Source organism: Sorghum bicolor, chromosome 3 (assembly GCF_000003195.3).
Source record: "Sorghum bicolor cultivar BTx623 chromosome 3, Sorghum_bicolor_NCBIv3, whole genome shotgun sequence".
Classification (NCBI taxonomy): domain Eukaryota; kingdom Viridiplantae; phylum Streptophyta; class Magnoliopsida; order Poales; family Poaceae; genus Sorghum; species Sorghum bicolor.
In genome coordinates this window covers 52,553,495-52,562,249 of record NC_012872.2, presented here as the reverse complement: position 1 = coordinate 52,562,249, position 8,755 = coordinate 52,553,495, and the positions used below count along the sequence as shown (strand labels likewise).

Here is an 8,755-nt window from a genome sequence, read left to right as displayed (position 1 = left end):
AAAAATACATCCATCATGATTTGCTTTATAATTTTCCCATCAAAATCCCCGCACCAAATAGAGGTTATGAATTCCTTATTCAACTCCCCGCTTATTTTCCTCCATTAACCAAACAAGGGATTCGGACTAAAAATCAATTTCCCACTTTTACTCACTACTAGGTAGCGTACCCGTGCATTGCTACGGGACAACTAAACTTCTTTACTAAAAACACACGGATCGCATGATAAGATAACAAAACTATAAAATTAAATATCAACGTTAAAATGATATTTAATTCGAAAGACAAAGTTTGTAAAATTAACATTATAATTGAAGTTTGAGATATGTTATACCATTAACAAACGATCTTAAAAGTGTGGTTCATAATGACAAAATCTATATGACCTATATAGATTGTACAGACTAACAATCATTAATGGTTAATTCTATACTCTCACATCAAGCCACATCATTGAAATTTCAGTCATTACATAGTAATACTATTTTTTTTGTGTGGCCATCCACTAATGATACATGGTACATCATCTCCTCACCTCCTTGACAGATTAAGGTCCTTTGCATCCATGCTTTTGATAGTACAGCTAGCATGTAAGATAAATAAGCCGTTAGCATCATAATGAAAACTTTATAGTACCAAACACCAAACTACAAAAGGATGGTGTCTCATCTTGGCTTAACACCTGCGAGGTGCAAATCAATTCTATCACAGAGAATATTACCCAAAGTGTTGAAATTGCATATAATGGGAATGATGATGAACTATATATGAATAAAGGAAGTGCTTTTTACTTTGGGTGATGAACCCAACAAAGATAGTCTCCAAGCTCAAGTGTACCGATACTATGCGTTGATATTGGTGCTAGAGCACATGTGATCAATATAACATGTCATCTACTACAATGTGTGAAAACTGAAAATTTCAATCATGTACATACTACAGACCTTTGAATAGCCATTAGGCATTCCCTGGATCAGACATCGTGATGGCAGGTGCCTGCACTTGAGGACGAAGCTGGGGCGCAGGCTGTCCAGCTAGATGTCAACAATGGCCCATGTTCCGTCAGCGTTCTACCTACAGTACCTCACGAAATGCTTTCCCTGGTCGGCACCAATGGGGAAGGCACCTGAAACTTAACTGACATCTGCAAAATGCACATAAAGCATTTATAGCTTCAGCAACCATCAGATGACATAAAACTACCTATGCATTCCAAAATTTCCAGAACACGCACCACTTGCAATCCACCACTCGAGGACACTGTGCATACTAATTCTGTGCATAGAGAAGTTGAATTAAAATTTAGGAGTCCAGAGCTAGCAATCAGAGCAAATATCTTAATATTTTATCAAAGAACTGTATCCAAGCAAAACATTGTACTTTGCACAATGATCACACATACTGACGTCCACGCGGTGGCTAAATAAGTCACCCATCAAGCCTATAATTTTGGCAACTTCTAAACAACCATACATACAGCCGTCTGCACCTCATGATATTTTCCACTGGGTACATATACATGCATCATTCTAGCAGTCAAATGGTTTGCACTATAATGAACCCTTCATATCTTGATTTTTTTGGTTTGTTAATAATATACACATTTAAATTTGAATTATTACTTTTTGGCATGACATAATCCTCAAGTAATAATAATTTTTGCATGCCATATGGAAGATGATTTTGCTTTTCCCCAAAAACAGTTTCAGAATAATTTTCTAGTAGATAAATATACCTGCTTTGCTCCTTACGTACCTGCAACATTTTGGAAAGCAAAAGAGATATCATTTTTTGTTTCAGCTTCAGAAACCATTCGAAAATACAAGCTCTACTTCTCTGAAAAAGTCTCTCGCATCTAAACAAATAAAAAACAACATGAAGTCAACAAGATCACTCAATTTACAAAAGAGAAAGCACATGTCAATAATTTCCTAAATCTTTGGATTTGCAGGGAAGGTGTTCTGCTCCTGCATGTCTAATTTAGATGCCAAATCTACTTTTAGCATCTACGTCTGTCAGTATGTGTCGCAAGTCCATAAAGCAATCAGGTGCTGCATAGACACTCTAGCCTAAACTACAAGATTTTTGTTATTATGCCTTAGTTACAGCTAGCTCTCGATGAAATTACAGTTACTTTACTCATGAGTTTCAATCACCTTTTAGTGTAATCTTTTTAGTAAATTTAGAGTGCTAATAATACCTCTTTTCACATAAATGCTCTATAAATCACCAAACTAAGTATGAAGATAATGAATGGAACATCACTTCAGAAAAAGACCAAAGAAAGCAAATATGCATCACACATAAGTATATATAACGGAATAAAGCACAAGAGACTGTAACTGGATAAGGATATACAGGGTTATACCAACATTGTCTTTTATTAAGTTAGTGGCTATACTAATCTTTATCTCTATAATCTATAACTAAATAAAAATCTTAAAAGTAACAGTCATCATCTGTTGGGCAATTACATAACTAAAGATGGTTGAGAATTACTGTCCACTTGACTTGACTCCTAGAAGGATTCTCCTAGGTGATCTACAAGTGGGATGACTGGATGAGGTGCAGATGCATGGCCCTACATTGCTACATGGATGCTAGGCCCGTCTAATGGTGGAGAGTGCCCTCGCGATCGATGGCGATGGTGGTACAAAACTAAAACCTTTTAGACTACCAAACAAAATTTTTAAATCACTAATGTTGAATCTTAATCATTCAGCTATACGGTCCCAAATTCAATTGTTGAGTCATTACCTTCTTGGCAACGAACTCAAGGTTGTCATGTAGCCACTATCCTCGTTCTCCTCCAACCTTGAATGGTTCCCCAGGTACATTCTATATAGACCACACCTAGGGCTACCTGAAATAGGGAACGAAACTTACAGTAACTTTTAAGAATGATAAACAATATAGATGAAAACCTTTTCTGATCACTGCTCGTACTATATATTATAGTGTAGCAGATATTATAAAAATCTATGCTTTTACAGTGTAGAAAAAATTGAGGACACAGGTCATAATCGAAGAGTACTATTCTTGTGCAAACTTTTTAGATTAAAATTCAGAAATTAAGAATTTTGGCAGAATTGACAAAATATTTTTTTAATTTACTTGACATGCAAAATTAGCTAGGACTGTAATAAGTAAAGAAAAAGGTTCATGGCCACACTAATCAATTGACTGTATTTAACATTCAGAATAGGAAAAGGTGAAGAAAAAATGTATGCAGAATAGGAAAAGGTAAATGGATTACCTTAGATCGGAGCTATTGCAATGAATCAAGCATCAGTTGACCAACAACAAAATTACCTGAGTTTCTGCACCAGACTACTATCAGCCCTTGCCCAAACTACTCAACATAGATTGACACAGGAAATAAACAAGAGCACGAGCTATGCCTATGTTGTGCAGTTATGTGCTTTTCATGTTTGTGAAAGCCAGATCTCGTATATTGATCAGTTATCTCTTCCAATAGACGTGCTTTCTCGTTGTGATATCACTGATCCTAGCGTCCACCTCTACCCCCCTTTCCTACTCCAAAAAATCAAAACCTGCAAAAGGTATTGTAAAATCTAAAGTATTGCACGTCCAGTCAATGGGGGAGGAACTGCAGAGAACGAAAGCGATCCACCATGGCAGAAGTGTCGAATCGAGGGCCTATCTTTTTGAGAGAGGGGGAGAGAGGGAGAATAGAGGTGGTGGATCTCGACGAACCTGCCTTGGAGATATGTTCGAACGTGATGGCCGGAGCTCGCGCGGGCAGCGGGGCGCGGGCACCGACAGGTCGCAGCGGGTCACAGTCGCTCGGCCACCAGAGTCCGCGCGAGCGCGGCCGGCCACTGGAGTCCGCAGCGGTCACCGGCGCGGTCGCTCGGGCAGCCGGCGCGCAGCGGGGGCGCGGGACGCGGCCACCGACGGGTCGCAGCGCGGGCAGCGGGGCGTGCCCGGCCACCGGAGTCCGCACGAGCGCGGCGTGGGCAGGGCAGCGGGCGCACGGCGCGGCCACCAGGCATCAGCGGATCGCAGCGCGGGCGGCGAGGTGCGGCACCGGAGTCCGCATGGGCGCGGGCAGGGCAGCGGGAACCGGCGCTGGGCGCGGCCACCGGCGTCTTGTTCAGCGCGGGCAGCAGGAGCGGGCGCGTGGCGGGGGCGCATGGCGCGGCCACCGGCCGGTTGCAGCGCGGGCGCGGCCGTAGATCGAGAGGAGGAAGAGAAACGCGAGTAGGATGGAAGGAATGGCGAGCAGGAAGGAAAGCAGGGAAGGAATATATGTTTCCTACTAGTATAAGACGCGGGTCGCGTAGGAGATCGCAGGTGGCGAGGAGGCAGGACAAAACTATTGCTGCACAAAAGAATGTCCATCTTTTACTCTTTTTAGTCGTAGGAGATATCAACTCCCACCACTAATTACCATGTCCTTTCCTTTTAGTTGCCAAGCGCACCTTTGAAGATGCTCTTATACCCAGTTTCGTAGTTATTTGGAGATGAAAAAACAAACTTCCGTGTGAGTTGGTTATTAAAAATAGATTGGACCTAAAATTTTGTATATACCCAGATTATAATTGTGAGCGTCGGATAAATAAAGCATAAAGGCACCACGATCTTTCCAATGTTTCCGAGTCTAGAAATATAAAAAGGAGGTGAACCATCATCTCCTTAAAAAATCGTGTACGCCTCTCCAAGGTATATAAAAGGGACAAATTAATGTTTGGTTCCTACTACGTACCCTTGTAGCTAGGTAGACCAATACATTGGCATCACGATCTGTCATCTCTGTGCCTAGGCGGCTAGGCGTCCGGAATCAAATGTCAAGGGCGCACGGCACGTCAAAGGCAAAAACGTTAGAGAAGAACCACCGCACCATTTTCTGACGACGACGAGTCACAAAATCTGTTTTGGAGCAAAACAGATACTCCTCCACATTTTCAGTTCACAATGTAGTTCGTCGTACTCTGAAGCCGTTCTCTTTCAGCACGCATTGCAGCGTACGTATATCTACTACTAGCGCATCGATCCAATAATAATGCATGCCGTCCAACCCTCATCTCATCGCATCTCACAGTAGAAAAACAGTGCCGGTCGGAATAGCGTATAAACACCATGCATGCATCCGTCAAAAAGCAAACAGCAAGCTGCAAGCAACGCATCCTGTACTGATGGGATAAGAAGGGGACAACGCAAACGGTTAATCGATCCCCTCCCTGATTAATTCCGCTCCGGATTATTCCCAGTTGATTGTTGAGCAGCTCCAGTGTGATGGCGAACCAAGCAGCATTTGTCAGGCAACGCATGCAGCCTTTGAAATCGTTTGCAAGTGAAGCAGCACCCGTGCGTTGCTACGGGGACACATAGTTTATTGACTTGTCACTTATACAACTTTTGACTAAAGTGAAATGTAGGAATGCAAACTTTGCACTCAGGCCTTCAAGTTCCTATACAACCATAACCAGAACCATTCCAGAAACCACTCACCCGCTGACACTCTGAGAGGATAGTTCTAAAGATGGCAACGACGACCTAATCCCCGATTCCTCGCGGGAATTATTCGGGATGAAAATGGGAAGATTTTCGCCTTCATGGGAAAGGAAACGAGGAGAAATCAATCCGCGTCAGGTCTGGCGGGGACAAATGTCATGCTTAGTGACGAAGCTAGAGTAAATTAGAGAGAGGTGCACTTGCCTTGTGGGTGCATAAAGATGGTTTGTAGGGGGTGAAATTTTAACCAAATCTACTATTTTTGAATTTTTTGGGGTGCATTTGCACCCCCTCTGAGCAACACAGCTCCACCCCTGGCCATGCTCGCTGCTCGCGCAGGCTCACTTTAGGCTTCCCAATCCCGTATCCTCCTCGCCCCTATCCCCGGTCATCATCACCATCGCTAAGCACGCCACGAAGAGGACATGCCCATGCGTTGCAATGGGAAGAACGATAAAAGATTTATGAAAAACAACAACGTGAAACATATTTATTTATGTTGTACCATTTCTTTAACATTTAAAAGCTATAACTTATATTATAATAACCATATCATTCATAATATAAATTAACGTGGCAATAATATGAAAATACCATACCTAGTTCTTAAAACTTTGAACCTATTCTTAATTTCTAAAAATTATAAAATGAAGTGAATCTTCCCATATTTTTTGCTTAAAAAATAATATGAAAAATACTCTATTAAGCATGTATTTGAAATACAACCTGTGGTGTGACGTGGGAGTGAATCCAGCCAAAAGCCTGGGCAACTTGGGGCAGTCACGCATGGTATAAAAATGTCTGTGTTGGCCCGGCCCAGCCCAACTGCAGCCCACTATCCCACTGATATATAATGCTTCATCTAAAAAAAACCCTAGGTCTAATATTTCCTCATCAGCTGCCGCCGCATCTAGTATGCACACACTTGTTCCTCTTCTCCTCCACCCGTGGGCATCCTTTCCTCCATCGCTGGCTGCCATCCCTGCTCCTCTCCTCCATGGATGGGCGGAACAGGCCTCGCTAGGGTGTGCGGAGGCACACCGGAGACTGGCCGGCGGCGCGGGCGCACCTGATGGATGCGGCACCAGCGCAGGCGCGCTAACCGAGCTGTTGGGCGAGGCGCCCATCACCGTGCTCTTGCACCACGCCAACAGATCCTCCGCGCCGACAACCAGCGGCGTCCTTGGGTCCTCTCCAGCTTCGCCTAGAAGATCTCCAATGTCATCATCCTCCTCAAGGGCACCAGTAGCTTGCTACTATTTATTTTGATTTTTAATTTTTGCGCTGATGGATTTGACTACAGGATTGATTCAGGGGCTGATTACGGGATCTCTAAGTAGAGAGGACTTGTTATTATATAGAAAACAGAGGTAAATTCAAAGGAAAATCTTGAGCTTTTTTTATTTGGATTCGATTTGTAATTCCTTTTGTTATTTGACTTGTTAGATTCTACTTCCTTCATAAATTTTCGTCCGCAGTCCCCTTCCGCGACGGACAGCGACCCCGACACGGACACATTGGGCAGAAGATTTTGGAGGGCAGACTGAAATTTTTTCTCTTTATAGATAGGTATAGATATTTATATGTATAGGAGGATTTGCACACAAGACCTTTGGCACAAGAAAAGTATTTCCTGCCACTAAACAACAAAGATGTTTTGTGATAGTTGTGAAAACATTTATATTATTAAAAATATATCAAATCATTTAAGACCAAATAAGTATTCCATCCTCAGAAGAATAATGTTATAGACCAAAATATACCATAAGGAAAACAAAGATAATAAAAAGAAAAATTCCACACAATAGAGGAAGATAAAGCATACATCATATGGATACTACTTGAATAAACCTAAAATATCACAGAACATATCACAAGTACTGTGTGAATACTTAAAGATACACAAACATCATAACTTATATAATAAAACAGCATATGTATAACATCACATATATCTCATGGAAGTTAGGAAATTTGAAAAGTGAAAAAAATGAAAATAAAAAAAATCTACTTAATTAAAACATCATAAGATGATTGCTGAACAACTTAAAGTGTACTATAAAACATTCGCAGGTACAATATGAGTACTCAAAAGATAATTATAGAACATTCCATTTATATTACCTGATCATTCCAAAATATATTATAGAACATCACATGTATACTATGTGAATATTACATATATCTAATGAAATATAGAGAATTTAAAAATTACATGATAGAAATTTTAAAATAAACAACTGTGAATAAGACAAATAAAAAAATCTAGAGAAAAATTTGAAAGATAGTCATATGATACTTTGTAGACAACCTAAAATATACTCTCTCTCTCTCTCTCTCTCCATCTATTCATTGGAGTCATCTTACCCGAAAAAAATCTTCAAGAATCGGAGCCATCTAAGCTAGGAACCACTATTTTCATATTTCCCAAACACATGCGGCTCCTCTTACTGGTCTAGTTATTTAATCGTCTGCATGTGCTCCTTTTCACTAACCCAATTAATTTCTCCTTGGTCAGTGCGCATGACCCTAAAATGACTCCGATAAATATATGGAGAGAGTACTATAGAACTTATCACCAGTACTATATGTGAACATCCCACTCACATAACTTGAACATCTCAAAATATATCGTAAAACATCACATGCATACCACATGAACATTACTATATGAACATGGTATATCTCATGGAATATATAAAATGAAAAAGTAAAACAAGACATAAAAAACAATAAACTAATTAATTACAGTAAAGTAAAGAAAAGAGAAGAAAAGAAAATGAAAAAGGAACAAAAATGTAGAGAAAATAGATAGGACAAAGAAATAGAAAAAACAAGAGAGAATATAATACACCTAGTACGGGTGGGTCGCGTCAGGTGGATCAAGTTGCTGCCATAGCCCAGTATAGATACATGTGTTCAGCTCAACAACATCCTAGGTAAGAGGAGAATGATGTTGGTACACATGGAAGAGCATCGGGATGCTATTCGTCATTGATCACTCAATAGCAAAGATTACTGAATAAATACCATTGAACATCTCATGAAGAACAAATCTTGGATTTTGGGACCGAGAGCTCAAGGTTCTGAGGGGACTCGTTTGTTGGCCCCGCCACCCCCTCCGCCGCCCCCTCCGCCGCCCCCCTCCTCTCCGGTGATCTCCGCCACTCCCTTAGAGTTTGGCCCCTGGAAAAGTAGGAGAGGGTCTTCGTGCTTCGACGCTCCTGTGTTTGCTCCGTATAGTTCCTCCTCATTGGGACTATGGGGAACAGGCGG

The 8,755-nt window shown here is 41.3% G+C and overlaps 1 long non-coding RNA gene across 1 annotated transcript; it reads right to left on the bottom strand.

Annotated features, from left to right (window-relative positions):
* LOC110433994 lies at window positions 310–3,712 on the bottom strand. The gene is made up of 4 exons (XR_002451443.1): window positions 2,759–3,712; window positions 1,737–1,756; window positions 1,236–1,276; window positions 310–1,145 (listed from the first exon to the last, which is right to left on the bottom strand). It is a non-coding gene; the product is annotated as an uncharacterized LOC110433994 (long non-coding RNA).